General features: G+C 41.1%; 1 protein-coding gene across 1 annotated transcript in view; it reads right to left on the bottom strand.

The window, feature by feature from the left end:
* Window positions 1-15,832: 15,832 nt before the first annotated feature.
* The window catches only part of AKAP12 (A-kinase anchoring protein 12), a 127,447-nt gene continuing 121,227 nt past the window's right edge, over window positions 15,833-22,052 (bottom strand). Inside the window, exon 4 of the mRNA XM_065401981.1 lies at window positions 15,833-15,891. The gene's annotated coding sequence lies outside the window, so the exon portion shown is untranslated. The remainder of the gene's footprint in view (window positions 15,892-22,052) is intronic.

The following is a 22,052-nucleotide window of genomic DNA, read 5'->3' as shown; positions in this document are numbered from 1 at the left end:
TTTATTTTGAGTCTGATCAAAGATTATTGGCTTGTGATCTGTTCAACAGGACTCTTTTTGAAGCAATATAAAAGCTGTAGGAAGCATGAGATGTTAATAAAACTCTTTCATATAAGCAAACAAATGGCTTATTTAAGAAAATTACACCTGCCTAAAAATAGTGGATTTAGAGCAAAAGTACCACCTGAACCTTAAGTTTAGTACTGTTCTGATAGACTGACAGAACTAAAATAAACTAAGAATTTACTGCACAGTATAACCTTCAAGGATGATCCGTGCCCCTATGAATTGCTATACTATATCAAAATAATCTCGTGCTATGTCTTATTGTTTATTCCCTACTTTCAGTGCTGACAGTTTGTCTCTGCTAGGGGCTTCAACTGATAGTATGACTTTTCTGTAATTTGATCTTCACTGGTTCTGGTGGTCACTATGTGAAGTGCACCCAAAGGAGGAAAATTAGCTCTTCTTACACACCAATAAGTGGTGTATACAGATATCTTCGGCTGTTCAAACCCATTCTGATGAGCTCTCCTCTTCCAGGAGGGAGGGAGGGAAACTTGGCCATTAAAAGGAGACAGAGAGAGGAAGAATGTTTTGTATGGGTGTACCCATTATAAAAGTTATTTTTAAATACCATGTTATTGTCTGACACTGGATAGTGACATCATTGAATTTTTTGTCTCAGTACGCTAGTGCTACTGCTTGGTCTGTTTTTTTCCCTTCACCTCAGGTCAGGAACATTCCAGTCTACAAGGTCACTAAAACATGGGATCATTGGTGAAAAATAGTTTGTACGCTATTATAAATGCACTATGAAACTCCATTGACGTAGTACAGATTTTCAGTGTAAATACATTTTCTTCACCTTTTTGTATATTAAATCCAATCTGAGTTAACCTTTTTAGTCCAAGGTGAAACTTAAGGTTTTATATAAGTCTCTTACATAGAATGAAGGCTGTGATTGAATTCTTCATTAAATCTACCTAAGTGGTAAAATTGAAGAGATCACCAAATTAAAGAAAACAATACTGCAGGAAATCTTAAATGTGCGGGATGGAATCCAGGCTCCATTTAAGTCAATAGGAGTGTTCTCCAATGTATTTCCAAAGGCCAGGTCTACAGTACAGGAACTACAGCAGCATAGCTATGGCATCATACTTATGCCAGCATAACCCTCTAGCATAAACAGAGCCTACCGCGATGGAAGGCGTTTTCCAGCGGTTGTAGAACACCACCTCCCCAAGCAACAGTAGCTAGGTTGACAGAAGCATTCTTCCGTCAACGTAGCTACAGTTACACAGGGGGGTAGGCTGGCATAGCTACAGCACTCTGATGTGGATTTTTCAGCCCTATGAGCACTGTAGTTATGTTGACTTAAATTGTAAGTGTAGACCAGGCCAAAAAGATAACTGTTGCCAGTGGGGCTGGTGCATGAGTTTAAAAGATAAAACACACCTATGGCCTGATTTCAGAAGTGCTGAGCATCCACAACTCCAGTTGCAAACAATGGAAGCAGCAGATGATTAGCACTTCTGAAAGTTAAGACCTTCGTGTACAGTACAAGTAAAGAGCTTCTTTTTATCACCTTTCTGTTAAGTCTCTTTTTGGCCATAGTCTTCTAGCCTCCCAATAACCGTTCTAATTGTGCAAGGGAAGATACTTCATTGGAAAAAGCTAGTTTTACTAACACTTTATGTACTAATAGTTCAAGCATTGCTGCTGGTGGTGCTTGCTGCATAGAAACACAACAAATTACTGCCCTGTTTTTTAGAAAGTCGTCTGCTTTTCAGTTCAATTTTTATAGGTATAAAATAGTGTCTAAAAGAAACTAATTGTTCTGTGAAATGTTATTTTAAAATAACTGCAGTATAAAAGTCCTCAGGTTTATTTCAGTAACACTCAACCCTACAAAACAGTTGGAGTCTCAGGAACAAGCATCAGATTCACTATCACTTAGAAAATATTTTGCTACTCTCCAAAATATATAGTGCTAGTTATATAGATATTTTTTTCATTGCTTTCTGGACAGTTAAATATCCATAGCCAGAAGATATTGGGAGATGTTGGGTGTGAAGAGTTGGATCTCAGGAATGTACCCCAGACAACAAAATGACTTACTATTTCACAGTTTTAATGATGGATTAGTCTAATAAAGACTGCTATTGATAAAGGCAGTCAGTTTGTATAAAAAATGAGCCCAAATATTAGTAGGGCTATTGTCCTACTAAGGCATGGGTGTCTGTCCATGTTAATGTGTTTTTATTTAGCTAAGCTTGTAAGAGGTGCCTGACTGTCAACCCTGGATAACAAAATCCCAGTCATACATAGGAAAAGCATGAGCAAAGGGCAGTGAATCTTTTGCATCCTTCCCCACTAACTGCTTTAGCCTGGTCAGCAGTGACCACCTCTAGCTGAGTCATTCACTATCCATGCTAAATTTTGGCGTTTGCTGAGACTGCCAGCAAGGGAGGCCAGTTGCGTGAACAGCTTTCCATGGAACTAGATGGAAGCCACCCAACTCACTTCACTTAATTCTTTGAAGTGCAGCTGTGTTGCAAGACAAAGTAAAGCATTACAGTTCCAAAATGTGGCCCTGCTGCAGCTAGCAAGAATTCCAGACAGGCACAAGGGCTTTATGTTAATCCCTCTTTCCCCTTTCATGTCACTACCCAGATTGCTCTTGTCTAGACTCTCTAGACCACCACCCTGAGTACCTTTCCCCTATGCTTTACTAGAAATTAAATATGAACATCCCAATGTCTACTACTTAATTTCTCCCCTCATATTCCTTCTGCCTTATAAGCTTGACGCACACCATTCAGTGATGCCAGGGCCAGTCCCTAGATGCATTTAGCTATAAGGGGCAGTCTGAAGTGGTGTAGCACCTTGTGCTGACCAAGCTTGAAAGGCAGGAGCATCAGAATAAAACAGCAGATACTGGTATTTTCATTCTTTAGAAAAAGAGAGACTAAGGATCCCCGTAGGAGCATCTAGGGAAGCATAGGGGGAGCCAGGGGAAGGAGTATGAAAAAGATTTGAGGGGCTGAATGTAACCTCTAGACACATCGTACTAGTCAGTCTCTTTGGTCTCTTTCTTTTGAGACAGGATGTTTTCCTTGGACATTCTTCTGTATTTGAACTGGTAGCTTCTATTTTTAGTACATTATTATTTTCCATTCACCACAAACAATCCATTTGCTTCCTTATATTTTCCTTTATCAACCATGGGCATGAGCGGACGAGCAAGCGGTCAGGCTGGAATGAACTGATCATGATCAGGACAGAAGGATTAGGAGAACAATTGAGTTAATTTAATATTGCAGAGGCTGTGAAAAGTTTAGGGGGTAACGGGAGATAAGATTACAGCATTGTGATCTTGCATTGTATCAGTTTGCTGGATATTTGGTTAACAGGTAAAGCATATACTTTAGTAAAATTTATTCTCCGTGAATCAATTCATTACATTTCCATCCCCTCTTTCTCATTCAGAGTATGTGTCCTGTTAGTGGACTTTGGTAGAAGATAAAGGAGAAGTCTATGTACATCCCAGCCCCTGTAGACCTGTTGCCAAGACTTACTCAATGTAGTTTGTTTTGCATTCTTGAGAAAGGCAGGCTGGATCTCCTCCAAGACCATCACAGAAATTAAAGCTGGAAGAGACCTATTAGATCATCTATCCCGTGTCACACTAGAGCTCTGTGTTTAAAGCCATTTTCAAACATGATCACAGCCTTGCACATTTTTAGATGGTTTGTGTTCACATCTAACATCTCACCTCTGCTGAAAAATCATCAGTATCAGGGGGGCTTTTGCAACATTGAAGTTCTCCAGATGCAGCTAATATACTATTCAAATTTAGACAGGCCCAAAACATATCTTAAAAGTGCTCCGTAACTGTATGCTATGTCCAAGACTTTCACGTTTGGAGACATGGCTGTACCATGCTGCAGTCCCAGCTACCTTAAGCACTGGGGAACTCCCATGTTGTAACAGAGACCTTTGACACTGTTGATTTTACAGCATAGACAGGACCTAATAGTTACAAACTGTTCACAAACTGTGCTCCATGGGGAGAGGGAAGAGAAGCACAAGATGGGCTAACATGGGTCTAAGCACAGAGTAAGTGACCCTCTACTTACTGGACAGGGAATCCATAGTGTGACAGGATCCCAGTCCATCCCCTTAGCACTAGGAGATCTTGGGTATCCGGAGATTAAAATTATCCTAGAAGAGCCATCTTGTTAAGGGATTTTTTTCTTTTTTAATCCTCAAACACTTTTTCTCAATAAAAGCAGACCCCTAAAGCAAGAATCAATTCAGGCCCTAAAAATACATTAAACGCTGCCCTGGTGAGCTGATGATGAGGCAGGGTGCTACTTGGTGCGGGTTTCCTTCAGCATGGAACTGGGAAGGTCTGTGGAAGAACCATTTGTTTTAAAGCCATACCATTCCACCTCTATGGTTAGACATAGGGGCTAAACTTGACACAAATCTAAGGTCTTCTCTACATGGGGAAATTGTCTGGCATAGCTATTCCAGAATAGCTCATCATGTGAACATTCTGGAATAAAAATGTCCATACATGGAATTATTCCAAAATATCCATAGTGCTTTAAATTCACACCCTACCTTATTGCAGAATAACTTCCTGGTGTAGCCAACCCGCAGACAATTTACACCTTCTGGCCCCATCCATGTGTAATTTACACTCAAGATCTGTTAGATGCACACAGGCTTATTGATGTGTATTTTATATCCCTCTATACATCACTTCTGAATCTGATCTGCTTAGAGGATTTTAAATGATTGAATTATTTGCTAATAGGTGGATGACAAAGGACTGTACTTGTACCTCCAAATCCATACCCCGTCCTGTGTTAGGATCTATACCCTTTCCTTCTGGCCCTTCCATGCATAAGGTACACTAGCTTAGCCTCCCCTAGTTTTGCTTACTCATGAGTGGATTTGACCTCTACTCTCTCCTTCTCCTGTTGACAATCCTATGACCTATGCTGTCCTTAAAATCCCTCTAGGCTACACAAGGAAGTTAGCTTTCCCCAGACAATAAAGGTTTGGAGGGTTTTTTGGTGCCAATATTTGCCCTGTATAGCAGGCTATTGTCTCAGTCAGTCAATCACAGGTGCACCAAATGATCCAATCTGGGATAGTGAAATCGAATTCTACTACCAAACCAGCAAAAGAAAAGAATAAAACATTTAGAGGCTAAGCTACAAAAATGGAAGAATGCCAAGAAGAGAAAAATCTTCCTGAATCAATGCAATCCCCTGGAAATGTGAGCAAAATTACTGCCTAAGGAAGCAGAATAAGTAGTCAACTCCAACTGGGTTTCCACCTTGTGGACCCGCTTTGTGAAAAACATTGTTTAGGCTGCTGCATCTTTTGGCAATATTTTGGGGACCCTATTGTAACCGAATATGAAAATCCTGACAATGAAGAAAGATTCCATAGACACGGTGAATTATTTTTCCCCCCAACTACCATTAGTCCACCAATCACTGTGAAGCATGAACTAACTATAGGCCTGATCATGCAAGTCTTCATGAGGGGAGTAGTCTCCCTGGAGTCAATGGGGCTACTGGCATGAGCTAGGATTACTCAGAAGACTAAAGCCTGCACAGTAAGGCCTTGTATGTAAAAGCCAAAAACCACATTCTGTAACTTATTTGTCAAAATGAAAGAATAAAAGAGCATAGGAAACTATGTAAATCCTGGCCAGGTAAGTGCAAAGGAAAATTTTACTCACATACTTTGGTTTGCACCTGGTATTAGTTCCTTTTGGATGTTGAAAGTCTCTGCTTGTTGAATTTCTTCCAGCTGGTCAGCTTTCTGATTGGTACAGGAGTCCTAAATTCAACTATAAACGCATTCAAGCAATTACATCTGCAGCTCCAGAAGTTGGTCTCTATTTCCTTCATCTTTGTTCACTTTCCCTTGGAGTTTTTTATATGTTTAAATAACTTCTACGCTTTACCCTAGCCACCACTAGTAGTATACTTGGTTCCTTCTTTCTGACTCTGCGTTAAGGCTCTACTTATTCTCAAATACTTACATTCTTTTTCTAGCTGTAGTTGGTTTCTACTTATATTTTACTGAGGGCAGAGTAAAAGACAGTAAAGTTTGCCTGCATAAAGCTTTATGGAGTTCTAGTCTACCCGCATTGGGTTGTCAGCTTGTCATTCCAATTCCTCATCCAATTCTTTTACCCCTTTTGAAATTAAGGGCTGAATTATAATTAACCATTTCTTTTCTGTCTGCATGACTTCCCTAAGCAACTGGTTCTCATAAAGGAAGAAGTGAGATTCTGGCTATTTCTTCTACTGATCCTATTAAGCCTGTGCTGAATTCTCTGGTTTTCCCCAAGCCTCTTTATTTGATTTAATTAATTAATTAATTAAATTAATTTAATCACTTAGGCCATCACGGACACCCAAAGATGGACTCCCCAGCTGCTTTCTTGGTGGACATGGAAGAAGTAGGTAGAGCCAACATCAGGAACATTAATGATCATTTATTATTTGTATTGCAGTAGCACTGAGATGCCCCAGTCATGGAGCAGGGGCCCATTGTGCTAGGTGCTGTACAAACAAAAAGCTGACAGTCTAAGTGGTTTTACCGGCAATGGACCTTGCCAGCCAATTGCCTCAGCAGCTGATTTTTCTAGGCTTAACTGAGTGGAATCTTGGCCACTGACTCTGCTCCTGGAAACTGATTAATGGCTTTGGGGAAAAGAGAACAAAATTAAAATCCTGATGCAAACAAATTTGTATATTTGTTGCGATTTATTTTTAACTTCAGGGGAACAAATAAACAGAATAATTCATTGCTGAATGCTCATTATTTATATAGCCATATTTCAACGATTTAACAAACATGGCCCCAACCCATCAAGAATTTATGTATTTATGTGTTTAAACTTACATGTGTGAGTTGGTCTGATGAAGTCAATGGGACTGCTCATATGCCTAAAGGTAAGTACCTGTGCAAATCTTTCCAGGGTCAGAAATCAAGGCTGTTTCAGTAAGTGTACCAGTCTTTCGCTGTTCGCTTTACTATATAACAGCTTCATTCTGCAGCTGCCCCTCAGGTGATATGTCTACATAATTTAATGAGGGTTCCATCTGTAGGGGCAAACCGTTGCCCCAGCTCCTGTCTTTCTAGTTCTTTATATGGCTCCCGTTACTGTAATATCTGAGGCCAAGTAATAGTGCTAGAGACTGGAGATCTCTAATGGGGGGATATGTGTCAGCACCCAGGCCCTGGAGCAAAGGCAGTCCCTAGGCTACTCAGATGTAATGGTGGGGCTTCTGCAAACTCTAGTGCATCTCTGTGGAAGAGCCATATGTGTCTCAATTGATTTTGCCTGACGCCAAGAACTGAACATAAGAACATCAGAATGGCCATACTGGGTCAGACCAAAGGTCCATCTAGCCCAGTATCCTGTCTTCCGACAGTGGCCAATGCCAGGTGCCCAGGAGGGAATGAACAGAACAGGTAATCATCAAGTGAGCCATCCCGTCACCCATTCGCAGCTTCTGGCAAACAGAGGCTAGGGACACCATCCCTGCCCATTGGTGGACCTATCATCCAGGAACTTATCTAGTTCTTTTTTGAACCCTCTTATAGTCTTGGCCTTCACAACATCCTCTGGCAAAGAGTTTTGACTGTGTGTTGTGTGGAGAACTACTTCCTTTTGTTTGTTTTAAACCTGCTGCCTATTAATTTCATTTGGTGACTCCTAATTCATGTGTTATGAGGAGTAAATAACACTTCCTTATTTACTTTCTCCACACCAATCATGAGTTTATAGATCTCTATCATATCCCCCCCTTAGTCGTCTCTTTTCCAAGCTCAAAAGTCCCAGTCTTATTAATCACTCCTCATACGGAAACAGTTCCATACCCCTAATCATTTTTGTTGCCCTTTTCTGAACCTTTTCCAATTCCAATATATCTTTTTTGAGATAGGATGACCACATCTGCATGCAGTATTCAAGATGTGGGCGTAGCATGGATTTATATAGAGACAATACAATATTTTCTGTCCTATTATCTATCCCTTTTTTAATGATTCCCAACAGTCTGTTCGCTTTTTTTAAGTGCCGCTGGGTGGATGTTTTCAGAGAACTATCCACAATGACTCCAAGCTCTCTTTCTTGAGTGGTAACAGCTAATTTAGACCCCATCATTTTATATGTAGAGTTGGGATTATGTTTTCCAATGTGCATTACTTTGCATTTATCAACATTGAATTTCATCTGCCATTTTGTTGCCCAGTCAGTCAGTTTTGAGAGATCCTTTTGTAGCTTTCACAGTCTGTTTGGGACTTAACTATCTTGAGTAGTTTTGTATCATCTGCAAGGTTTGCCACCTCACTGTTTACCCCTTTTTCCAGATCATGTATGAATATGTTGAATAGGACTGGGCCCAGTACAGACCCCTGGGGGACACCACTATTTACCTCTCTCCATTCTGAAAACTGACCATTTATTCCCACCCTTTGTTTCCTATCTTTTAACCAATTATCAATCCATGAGAGAACCTTCCCTCTTATCCCATGACAGCTTACTTTGCTTAAGAGCCTTTGAGGGACCTTGTCAAAGGCTTTCTGAAAAACTAAGTACACTATATCCACTGGACCCCTTTGTCCACATGCTTGTTGACCCGCCCCCCCACCCAAAGAATTCTAATAGATTGGTGAGGCATGATTTCCTGTTACAAAAACCATGTTAACTCTTCCCCAACAAATTATGTTCATCTAGGTGTCTGACAATTTTGTTCTTTACTATAGTTTCAACCAGTTTGCCCGGTACTGAAGTTAGGCTTACTGGCCTGTAATTGCTGGGATCACCTCTGGGGCCCTTTTTAAAAATTGATGTCACATTAGCTATCCTTCAGTCATTTGGTACAGAAGCTGATCCCCTTAAAGACTAAATACTATGCTGGTGGAGAGAGGAATTCAAACAACAAATAAATATTATCCTCTGTAATCTGTGTCTTTCTGCATAACACCACCACCTCAAATAAGCTGGTTCAGAGCTGTTATTTTGCTAATTTCTACAGTGCCTGTAACCATGGACGTAAGAACTTTAATTACAGGGATTAAAATACAAACAAAAAATTAATGAAATGCTAAACAACATCAGTTTATCTTGTCCTGCAGATCACTAGATTCTTGCTCTCCTGGACTGAAAAGTAGTGAAGTCTAAAACCCGACTCAGCTAAGAGCGACTGTTCAGACTTTGGGGGGAGGAGGCTATTCTCCACTGCCTTGACCTGGGGAAAAGGGGTGAGAAATACTACCATACAGATCTGCTCATGTTTTGTATTCACTTTGCACAGGTGTGACTGACTCTGCAAGGTGCAGGTGCAAGGGGGTGGAGAATCAAGTCCAGTGCGCTCCAACAATACCAACAGCAAGAGCCTCCTTGCCAGTCTCAGCTGGGGCTTTGCAATCTTTGCCATCCTCAGCTGAAAGCTGCTATAGATGTGTAAATGTTATAGGTCATGCAGGTAGTGAGGCCTATAGTTAAGTTGCTCACCACTTACTATCATAGACTTAGGCCTGTCAATCTGACCTGGGGGGGAATTCCTTCCCACTCCCACCTATGAGAATCAGTTAGACCTTGAGCATGTGAGCAAGAACCAGGCAGCTACACACCTGAGAGAGACTGTTTGGTGCCACCTCAAAGCCCTGGTCCACCCCACTATCCCATCTACAGCCATAGCCATCCCTGATGCTTCAGAGGAAGGAGACAAAAAATAATAATTCCAGAATACATTGGTGGGGAGAAAAAATTCCTTCCTGACCCCTACAAGTCTGGCTGAAGCCCGAGCTTTTAGGAATATAAAGCATAAACTGGAAGTGAGCCCTAATACTGGTGAGCCCTGCACCCCCTCCATTACAGGCAACCCATCATACACTCTCACTTATAAATTTGTCCTATTCTTTCTTAAAACTAGGTTGTTCATTCCCACAACTCCTATATGGAGGCTGCTCTAGACCCTCACTCTTCTGATGGTTAGAGACCTTCTTTGCAGGCATGGCCAATTTATATCCATTTGTTCTTGTGTCAATATTTGGCCTTTAGGCCATTGTTTACCCTTCTCGTGTATTTATAGCAAGAAATCATATCTCCTCTCAGCCTTTTTTGCTACCTAACCAAGCCAAGCTCTTCCATTTTCCTAAGACAGGCCCTCCATTCCCTTGACCATCCCAGTAGCTCTTCTCTGCACCTGTTCCAACTGCAATTCCTCTTTCCTTAACACAAGTGACCAGAATTGTATATAATATTCCAAATGAGGTCTGACACCACCAGTACCTTGTACAATGGCATTATACTTCTCTAGCTCTGCAGGAAATGCCTCACCAGATAAAGCCTAGGAGCACATTTGCCTTTTCGCAACTGCATCACACTAGTGGCTTGGCATCCTGTGATTGACCAACAGACCAGGACCTCTCCTCCTCTATTGCTTCCAACTGACAAGCCCCCCCAGCTCGAAGAAACCCTTATTGGACCCTAAGTACATGACCATGTGCTTTGTACTATTGAATTCCATCCCGTTTCTGTCATTCCAAAGTCCTGCTCCCACTGCATGTGGTATCATCATGGTGGTTCTGTTCCCAAAGAAGTCTTCAGAGCCACAGCAGGATTTTCCTTATGTTCAGGTTATATTTAAATCCAGCTTTGCCTATAAGCTTTTGCTTAGTACAGATTTACTCTAGTCTATTCTATACATTAGTTCATATGGGCAGTAGGAATTGATGTTTTATAGTATATGTATCAGCTAAGGCACAATGTAAGTGTTAACTCTAAAGATATAATTGGATCAAATTCTCAGCTGGTGTTAAGTGGTGTAGCTCCACTGAAGTCCCTCACCATCACCAAACAGTACCATCCTACTAAGGTAACATGGTGTCTGTTCACTGCCTATTATGCTAGAAACTGGGAACATTAACCTTTGAGAAAAATTGATGCAAGGGCCCAGTCTAATAGCATCCCATTTACTGAGCACTTCAGTTTAATAATTAGGATGCTTGCTATTGATAAGGTAACAACCATTTCCTGGCCTGGGGCTCAGACACTCTGGTGATGAGGGCCACAAAAGGACATGTACAGACAACACAAGTAGTGAGGACAAAGGCAGAGTTTATTAACCAAATAACCACCACATACTGGCCAACACTGATTTTTTTTTAAATTAAATGGTCTCTGTTTAAAAGAAAAACACACAAACCAATCTGTAAAACTCCACCATAGCAAAGTTGTTTTAATCTGGGTTTCAAAACTGAATTGAGAGGGAGAGACTATAAACTAATGTCAACATAAGACTTACTGGGAGGATGCAAACCTTGCTGTCCTATAAAAAGGGAGGCCAATGCAATCTAGGGCCTGATGCTGCTTGCCCTACAGATGCAACTATAATTTCCTTTTGAAATCAGTGCTGCTAGGATAGGCTGAAGGAGGGACAGGAGTCAAAGTATTTTTTCCCCAACATGTTTTTTTTCTATAATTTGATAGTCCCCATTTTTATGTTTGGGTTTAAATCTTCTTTTATGTAATTGTTATTTATTTGTATCATCTCAAGGGAGAAGCTGAGTTACCCCTTTGCTGTTGGAAACAGTTTGAAAATTCTGATCAGAGAGCCAGTGCAGAGAGCTTTGCATATTTGCTGTGGCAATTCAATGTCAGTATTATGTTGTAATTTTAGTCACATTGATGCCTTATTTTTGCCTGACTTCAGTAGCTACACAAGGCAAGTGTACAATTCATTCCATAGCCTTTCCTGCTCATTGAATACAATCACCAAGCCTGAATTCAATCTGGAAATTGTTCTTCAAAATCCTCTGAAATAGCTTATTACATATACCCATTAACACCTACACCCACACAATTGAAGCTTCAATGTAATCATATAATTAATTTTTTTTTATTCAGATCTAAAGCTGAATGAGATGTCAATCAACACTGTCAGTTATCAAGAAGCAAAACTCATTCTAGTGTCTGGAGATTTATCAATAAACAGAAACCATTTGCAGGAAGTCGAAACTACAAAACACGTACACATATTAGAATGAACTTGTGGTTGTACTTTATTTAGTCAGTGAAAATCTACCTTAAAAACAGAAAATAGAAAATCAACATTTGTTTAAACCCAGTACATTGGATTAGAGGAAGCTGCAAGCTTGGAGTTTAAGCACAAGCTACAGGTTGCAGCCTGAGTATTTCAGGGGCCAAAGCAATACGCTGGAACAAAGTAGTATCTGTGTGTAGAGCGATGTTCCTTGCACCATTAGGAAGGTCTTAATGGTGCCATATTTTATAGGTGTCTGTTACAAGGAGAAACATTGGTTATACAGTTCACATTTGTTGCATTGCTTAGCTAGGCCTAGGATTAATATAAAAAACAAGCAAGATTTAAGCACTTGCTTCTCAGCTTCTACCAACAGACCATTTCCATTGTGATAAACGCTAGCTTTCTTTAAATGAGATTTAGACAAGAAATAACTTTACATATTATTAACAGCTTTGGAACTACAAAGGGTTACACGGGTCATGCTATTGTTATTTTGTTTTACCTGTTGCAGTTATTGCAATATGGCTTAACGTACATAGGTATATAATTTTGTACAAATGTAACCGATTTCACATTTGCATGGTGTTATAAAAAGCACAAATAACGCAAGCAACATAAACTCTGGGAACTGACAGCCATTGTCAGAATTACTTTTGTAATTCATGCCCAAAGATAAGGGGGAAAGCTGCCACTAAGGAAAGACAGACTGGATTGTTTGATATCACATTTCTCAACTTTTATATATTTTTCTGTGAGTTAAGAAAAATCTTTATATTCTGCACTCATGGGAGTACTCTAGCAAGTTGCACTGGTGACAATGCAGATTGGCGTCATTTATAATTGGGCCAAAGATAAGGCCCTTCCTGCCATGTTCTTTGTAGGAGAATATTGACTTTTTAGAGAGCTAACGGACACTGCTTTTTTCTGGGCATCCCCAGAGTTCCATCTGTTAATTATACCAACCTCTCCTTTCAATGTTATACACACACACAGAGTGCGTGTGCATTATGTCAGGTAAAATCAAAGTCCTCGTAGCAGAGTGAAGATCCTAATTCATTTTAAGTACAGTATCAAAGTGTCTTGGAGAAACATTTATATAAAGCCTCGAGTCTCACATGCACGGCTAACTTCTGTTAAAATATGAGTGAGCTGAAAGAAGGGATTCCAAGGTTCTGAGCGCTAGGTTGTTCTTTCGGGTTAAGGTGTCCCAGGTTAAATGTTTTACTGCAGCAGCATCTGCCTGTAGTACAAGTTACTAAAGACCTGCTCTTAACTCAGAATAGTTTCCCAATTTTAGGATTGAAGTGATATTCAACTACAGTTAAAACCATCAAGGGAAAAAAGACTTCTGCTAAAATTTCTCTGATAAAAAAAAAAAAAAAAAAAAAAAAAAAAACTTAAAACATTGTTCCTGGGCTAAGCACTTTGACTGCTGTTACAGAGAGTAGCAAGGGAGTGAGGGGAGAGATGGTAAAAATGAAGAAAAGAGAAGAATTGTAAATTTTTTTTTAACAAAAATACATTCAACCCTCCATTTTCTCATGTACCCTAAAATGTTCAGAAGATAGCTATAAACACTTCACATAACTGGATATTTCTGCAGAAATTACTTTGTGTTTCTAACTCCTGATGACCAATATCTCCCTGCTCCAATACTTTGTGATGAGATGGTTTATGCCAAATACAGTGGGAATATGCTCAAACTAACAACCTGATATTTGGAATTCTCATTTAGCAGTTACAGCACAAGGATCTTGTCACTTTTCGGCTCAAGACTAAGGCATGTCTACACTAGCACTTATGTCGGGAAAACTTTTGACGCTCTGGGGTGTGGAAAACCCCCCACATCCCTGAGTGACATAAGCTTTGCCGGCATAAACACTTGGGTACACAGCATTATGTCCCGCTGACATAGCTACCACCACTCGTTGAGCAGGTATTATGTCAACGGGAGAACTCTCCCCCGTAGGCATAATGTGGCTATACGAGCAATCTTATAGCATCACAGCTGTATTGGTACCAATACAGCTGTGCCATTGTAAGCTTGTAAGTGCAGACATGGCCATATTTTGTTAGCAGATGCTGTGCAAGATGTGATGTTTTATACACATTTTAGGAGAAACCCATATCTGCTTGCCAGAGGTGAATTAGTTGGCTAACATACTTTTTCTGAGTAACAAGCTGCAAGTTGCAGAAAACCACCACCAGATGGTGCAATCACAACAGTGTAATCTGTCACATTTCTTTGCTTGCACACTGTGCAGCCCCCGAGACTGGGAGGCACCTGACGTAACAAGAACATTTGGTACACTAGAAGGAAACAGTTCATTTTCAAATAAATTACTATATAGATAGGATAATGAAGTTATTGGTCAACATCTTGCTCAACCAGAATGGTGTGAAGTTCACAAAGTGCAATGTATAACATTTATTTTAGAAACCAGATCTAAAACTACTGACGACCCACCATGCTTGCTCTGTGCCTAGAAGGTCGGGTACAGAATACTTTGAACACTTAATAATTGTTCAGTTATTTAATATTTCAAGCCTGCCCAGTTTTATGTATGCACTGATCTACACTTGTAACTTAACACCTGACAAAATTGAGAAATATTTTGATCCAGGTTTGCCAAGTCTTAATTAAAACCAACAGAGCGAAGTATAAGCAAAGATTTTATTTAAATCATTTTCAGAAATCACAATCTGCCAAATGTACATGAGCATAATGAAACACACTGTTCTGAAAAGAAGTGGGCATAAATATGGAGCGGACATAATCCAGTAGCTATCAGAACATTTTTTTAAAAAGAACATGTCTCATTTCATGGCATTTGTGTGGTCCAGGAGACAGGGTAACATTAGAATGCAAAAATAAGAACAGTTAATCCTTTTCTTCATAACGCTGAAATATTTTGTCTCAGAGATTTAAGCACAATAATTTCTTGAAATCGCCATTTCAAGGTTGCTGAACAATTTGAAATGGATAAATTTGTAACTCTTAAGGACTTCCAGCTTCCACCAGGTGCTGTCAGAAAAATCAAATTGCAATAAAGTGAACTTTAAATGTTTTCAATAAAATTATAGTGCACTTCCTATAGAGGAAGTGATGCAAAATTAACTTCTGCCTAATAATTTACATCAGTAGGTTTCCAAATAGGAATTGTTCGATCATGAATGTTCTTTTATGGAAGCAGGAACAACAACTAGCATAATGCCTTAAATATCAGTTCTTACACCCTTCCACTAAGTGGAAAACCTGCCTAAATTTCATGAAGATAATTTGTGGCCAGCTGTAGCTCACTCACAGTGCTTCACCATGGTCACATGCACTTAGTCTCATATAGTGATGCAAATGTATATCATTTTGTATTTTTAACATAAGATAGAGAACATATACATTAAAATCAGAAGTGGGTTTATGATATACATATAAATACACCAAGAATTATACTCCAGTTTTGGAAGCATGTTAGAAGGGGGAAATCTGGAACAATAGAAACTGGGCATTGCCAATAGGCTATGGAAATCATTTAAATCAAAGACATCACTTTTTTCAATCATTTCATCAAACAAAAATAAAGAAGTCTTGAAAAGAGTAGAGGGTGATGACTAAAGCTCCTGATCTTGCCTCAGGATTGTCAGCTACTCTCAAGGAATGACGTCAGATATTGATGGTCTAATCTCACAATTCAGAAACATTGGTCTACAGACCAATCAGCAGATTCCACTTTCTGCTCTTGCCTTCTTCACATTCTGGTCTCTCCAAATGTAACACACACATTTAACAGAATGGCTGAAATAAAAGAATAAAAATATTAAAGCCTTATTAATCACAAATTTCTCTCTCAAGTAATTTCTATTCTCCCTCAGAATTTCCTTAAGTGGTGAGGCTGTTCTTCAGGAGTGGTGTTGAAGAGAGACCTCATCAACTCAGTTAACATCCTCCAGTTTAAAAAGAAAAAGCTAAGCTAAACACAACTGACGGTAAGGGTAAGGATGACCTCATTACCTCCCCTTAAAGAGAATTCACTTGAAAATCCAAACACCTGAGAAAATCTTCACCTCCTAAATCAGGGGTTCTCAAACTGGGGGTGGGACCCCTCAGGAGGTTCCAAGGTTATTACATGGGGGGTCATGAGCGGTCAGCCTCCACCCCCAAATCCCGCTTCACCTCCAGCATTTATAATAGTGTTTTAAATTTATAAGGGGGTCGCACTCAGAGGCTTGCTGTGTGAAAGGGGTCACCAGTACAAAAGTTTGAGAACCACAGCCCTAAATCATTATCTTGGAAGTTGTTATACCAGCCAACAAGTGGCAATTGTTTAAGTGGGATTCCACTTAATCAAAAGTCAGACTTTTCTGCTGGAACAAGGCTGTGATGAGCAACATCTTAGGATGTGGCTGGAGAGGGGGAGCCAGATGGAGAAAGCAAAAGGATTGTAGGGCAACACAGCATGGGAGTTTTCCCTTTGCTCTTCCTGTGTATCTCCCAAAGTCCAAAATGAAGGGTGCCTGGACTCCTGGGGGCCTTCGGAGGTGCACAGGAGTTGGGCTCCCTTAAGCATTTTAAAGAGACACGGTGGGTGAGGAAATATCTTTTATTGGACCAACTTCTGTTGGTGAAAGAGACAAGCTTTCAAACGTACAAAGAGCTCGTCTTCAGGTCTGTGAAAGGTACTGAGCAACACAGCCAAATGCAACGTGGAACAGATTGTTTAGCATAAGATTGTTTAGCATAAGTAATTAGCACATAATATAAGGTAGAGTGGCCCATTAAGTTCTGAAGTCATAGGACAAAATGAGGAGGGTAGTGGGTTGCAGATTGGTAAAAAGCATAAATCCAGTGTCTCTGTTCAGTTCATGATTTTTACTGTTTAACAGAGTTGGGAATTTAAGCTCATCTTTTGAAAGCACCGAGAGCCTTTTTAGACTTGAGGGGGAGATATAGGAATACAGTGACAAGCCCCGTAGACCCCCATTCTGCCCTTGTTGCATGCCCCACATTCTGCTGCCTCCACAAAACCTTCTTCACTATTCGCTCAGTTGCCCCATTTTCTCCAGTGAACACTCATTACAACACAACACCCTCACTACCAGGGGCAGCTCTATGGTTTTTGCCGCCCCAAGCACGGCAGTCAGGCGGCTTTTGGTGGCACGCCTGCGGGCGGTCCGCTGGCCACGCGGATTTGGTGGCATGCCTGCGGGATGTCCGCAGGTGCCGCGCCTTCAGCATCCCCACTGCCGAATTACCGCTGAAGCCGCAGGACCGGCTGACCTCCTGCAGGCATGCCACCGAAGGCAGCCTGACGGCCGCCCTCACAGCAACCAGCAGGCTGCCCCCCACGGCTTGCCGCCCCAGGCACGCGCTTGCTACACTGGTGCCTGGAGCCGCCCCTGCTCACTACATGAACACTCACACCCCCCTCCTGCAGAACTCCTAAGATTCACAGAAATGGAGCACCTAAGGAAATCCAGGGAGAGGGTAGCAGGAGACATGGAGGTACACCCTAAATAGATGTTCTAAATCTAGAATCTGACAAAAAAAAGTGTTAAAAGAATTTTCAAGGGTGATGATCACTACATTTTCATTTCATTTTAATTGTTTTCAACAGCGTGTCTGATTAGCTTCAGTATAGGTAAACATTCTCTTTTCTACATTGACAAGCTACCCTAGTGATTGGTCATTTGACAGCCTATTTTAACCTCTTCTGGATTGAGGTATCATTCTGACATTACTAATTTAAATATGAAGATTTAAAATTGGAATGTAGCCACTTTGTCTTGTACTCTACATCAGAAATAGGAGACCTGAAAAATCAGTTAATGGAAAAGAAGAGAGAGAGAGAGAGAGAGAGAGAGAGAGAGAGAGAGAGAGAGAGAGAGTTTGTTTTTTATGAAAATGGCAAAAAAAAGATGAACACAATTTAGGATATCATAATTCAGTAACTATTTGTCCACCTAACTTCATATTTCAGATAAAAATCCGACTTCTTCCCCAGACATACCCAACAAATTTTCCTTTGTTAGCAGACTCATTTAAGTGGGGGAAAGACAGATAAATGGGCACCATTCCAAATTTCCCTGGAAACTCAAATGCTTACCCATGAACTAACCCATTCTAGAATCCATACCAATTTTCTGGCCATAGACAGCTGAACTTGAACTTTCACCTTCTCCAGTTTGTTTCAGTTCTTGTTGAAAGGCAAGTCAACACACAGGTGTATATATAGCTGGATTATTCTAGTTAAAGATACTGTCAACATAGCTTTCAGAATTTAAACATGTTAATTATTTTTAAATCCCACATCACAGAAGCTTAAATGATATGGCTGCACTGGTTGTTATTGTCAGGTTGTTCATAATTATCCACCAGCTGACACTGACTGGAGTTTTATATAAGAAGTGGCTGCATTTCCCTACTGTGTTTGTATAGCTTTTAGAGTTTTTCCTACACTGAAGGGACTCTTTTTCAGTACTTCATCCCTTGTCTTCATTTCCCAGCAGAATCCCCATCTCAGTCTGAGTTCTTGCTCTGAAGAGAACAACACTTCTCTCACTTCCACAGAACTCTAATATAACAGGAAGGTGGCAGCATCACAGCATTATCTCAGTTTGCTTCACAGGTTCTTTACTGGTTTTTGCGCTGCTGGTTTTCAGCCAAACAGGATGGCTGGGTACTAGTAGCAAGGTAAGCAGGATCACATTAGGAACACAAGATGAGAAGGAGGAGCCTCCCAGCAAAGGATGAGTAGGTGTGAGTTTTTCCTTTCAAAAGTCCTGAAGCAGACCCATCTTCCAGTGGCCAGAAACCTACCCTCCCTCCCAGGTGTCCAACACTCAAGTGGCTACCTCTTAAACTTGGAAATTAGCCAGTTTCCAGGTTACATTCTTCTGGAAATCTAAGATCAGATCCTAACATAAATCAGGACAGCTCTATTTGAAGTCTACAGAGTAACTGACTTACACCAGTTGATGATTTGGCCTCTAATTTTCAGAGGCAAAATGACAACGGCAATAGAAACGGTTAGAACTTCTGTTTTCTGTCTCAATTAACACCAACAGTTTAGTACTGAGCCAGAGGAAAAAGACTGCCACTACTGAATTATCAGCATTTCCTGCAGCAACTGGGGTTTCCTTGGAGGTCTCCCATCCAAGTACTGACTAGATACGGATCAACTTGCTTAGCTTGTAAGATGACAGTAATATAGCTGCATGTCCCATATTACCCCCAGGATTGTTGCTGGAATTCCCCCCTATTCACGGATGAGCAAAGACTAAAATGAGAAGTGGAGCAAACTCTCACTGTACTACCCAAGAAGGAGGAGGGGCCCTGTAGGAGAGAATAGCTCTTACTGCATTTAGAAGAGAAACAGTGCTGTGCTGCAGCTGAATAAAAGTGTTCTGATTTCCCAAGGTGTTGAGTATGCACAGCTCCAACTGGCACTCATGGGGGACAGCAGGCGAAGGATAATACAGTAGGCAAGTGGAGAATAATTACCCATGAAGTTGACTAGTACAGCTGTTTTAGTAGTACCTCTGCTTTACATCCAAAAGATCTGTTGCTTCTGAATAAAAGTGGCCTCATTTGCAGAGGTGCAGGTTCTCTTGTTGACAATGGAAGCTGTGAGTACTCAACAACTTTTAAAAATAAGGCTCCTTATTTATGTTTTTAGATAGGAACATAACAACGGCCATACTGGGTCGGACCAATGGTCCATCTAGCCCAGAGTAGCCTGTCTTCCAACAGTGGCCAACGTAAGGTGATTCAGAGGAAATGAACAGAACAGGCAAGCAATGAGAATGGGAATCCTGGACGCCCCATTCATCTTAGGCATTGGCACCCTTACAGCAGGATTATCTGGCTATGTAGACTCTCTGCTCAGGCCCTACACTCCCAGCAATCTTCGAGACACCACTGACTTCCTAAGGAAACTACAATCCTTTGATGATCTTCCAGAAAACACCATCCTAGCCACTATGGATGTAGAAGCCCTCTACACCAACATTCCACACAAAGATGGACTACAAGCCATCAGGAATAGCATCCCCGATACCATCACGGTAAATCTGGTGGCTGAACTTTGTGACTTTGTCCTCACCCACAACTATTTCAGACGTGGGGACAATTTATAACTTCAAGTCAACAGGACTGCAATGGGTACCCTCATGGCCCCTCAATATGCCAACATTTTTATGGCTGACTTAGAACAACGCTTCCTCAGCTCTCGTCCCCTTACGCCCCTACTTTACTTGCGCTACACCAGGGGTTCTCAATCTGGGGTCAGAACCCCTCAGGGGGTCACGAGCTGTCAACCTCCAACCCAAACCCCGCTTTGCCTCCAGCATTTATAATGGTGTTAAATATATTTAAAAAGTGTTTTTAATTTATAAGGGGGGGGGGGGGTCACACTCAGAGGTTTGCTATGTGAAAGGGGTCACCAGTAAAAAAAGTTTGAGAGCCACTGCGCTACACTGATGACATCATCATCTGGACCCATGGGAAGGAGGCCCTTGAGGAATTCCACCAAGATTTCAACGATTTCCACCCTACCATCAACCTCAGCCTGGACCAGTCCACACAAGAGGTCCACTTCCTAGACACTACAGTGCTAATAAGCAATGGTCACATAACCACCACCCTATACTGGAAACCTACTGACCACTATACTTACCTACATGCCTCCAGATTTCATCCAGACCACATCACATGATCCATTATCTTCAGCCAAACTCTAAGATACAACCATATTTGCTCCGATCCCTCAGACAGAGACAAACACCTACAGAATCTCTATCAAGCATTCTTAAAACTGCAATACCCACCTGGTGAAGGGAGGAAACAGACTGACAGAGCCAGAAGGATACCTAGAAGTCACCTACTACAAGAAAGGCACAACAAAGAAAGTAACAGAACGCCACTAGCTGTCACCTACAGCCCCAAACTAAAACCTCTCCAGCGCATCATCAAGGATCTACAACCTATCCTGAAGGACGATCCCTCACTCTCACAGACCTTGGGAGAAAGGCCAGTCCTCACTTACAGACAGCCCCCAAACCTGAAGCAAATAGTCACCAGCAACTACACACCACACAACAAAAACACCAACCCAGGAACCAAACCCTGCTACAAACCCTGGTGCCAACTCTGTCCACATATCTATTCAAGGGACACCATCATAGGACCTAACCACATCAGCCACACCATCTGGGGCTCGTTCACCTTCACATCTACCAATGTGATATGCCATCATGTGCCAGCAATGCCCCTCTGCCATGTACATTGGCCAAACCGGACAGTCTCTACGCAAAAGAATAAATGAACATAAATCTGACATCAGGAATCATAACATTCAAAAACCAGTAGGAGAACATTTCAATCTCTCTGGTCACTCAATAACAGACCTCAAGTGGCAATTCTTCAACAAAAAACCTTCAAAAACAGATTACAACATGAAGCTGCAGAACTGGAATTAATTTGCAAACTAGATACCATCAGATTAGGCCTGAATAAAGACTGGGAGTGGTTGGGTCATTACAAAACCTAAATGTAATTTCCCCAATACTAATTTCTCCCTATTGTTACTCACACCTTCTTGTCAACTGTCTGTAATGGGCCACTCTCTTACCACTTCAAAAGTTATTTCTCCTCCCTTGGTATCCTGCTGTTAATTGATTTATCTCATTAGACTGACTTAACACTTGGTAAAGCACCCCACATCCTTTCGTGTATTTATACCTGCTCCTGTATCTTTTACTTCATACATCTGATGAAGTGGGTTCTAGCCCATGAAAGCTTATGCCCAAATAAATCTGCTAGTCTCTGAGGTGCCACAAGGACTCCTGGGTTTTTTTTTTTTTTGCTTATGCAGACTAACACGGCTACCACTGAAACCCATCCCCTGTTGTTCACTCCCAGCTTCTGGCAATCAGAGACAAGGGACACCCTGACCATCT

Source organism: Emys orbicularis, chromosome 3 (genome assembly GCF_028017835.1).
Source record: "Emys orbicularis isolate rEmyOrb1 chromosome 3, rEmyOrb1.hap1, whole genome shotgun sequence".
NCBI classification, from domain to species: Eukaryota; Metazoa; Chordata; order Testudines; family Emydidae; genus Emys; species Emys orbicularis.
This window is presented reverse-complemented; position numbering and strand designations above follow the sequence as displayed.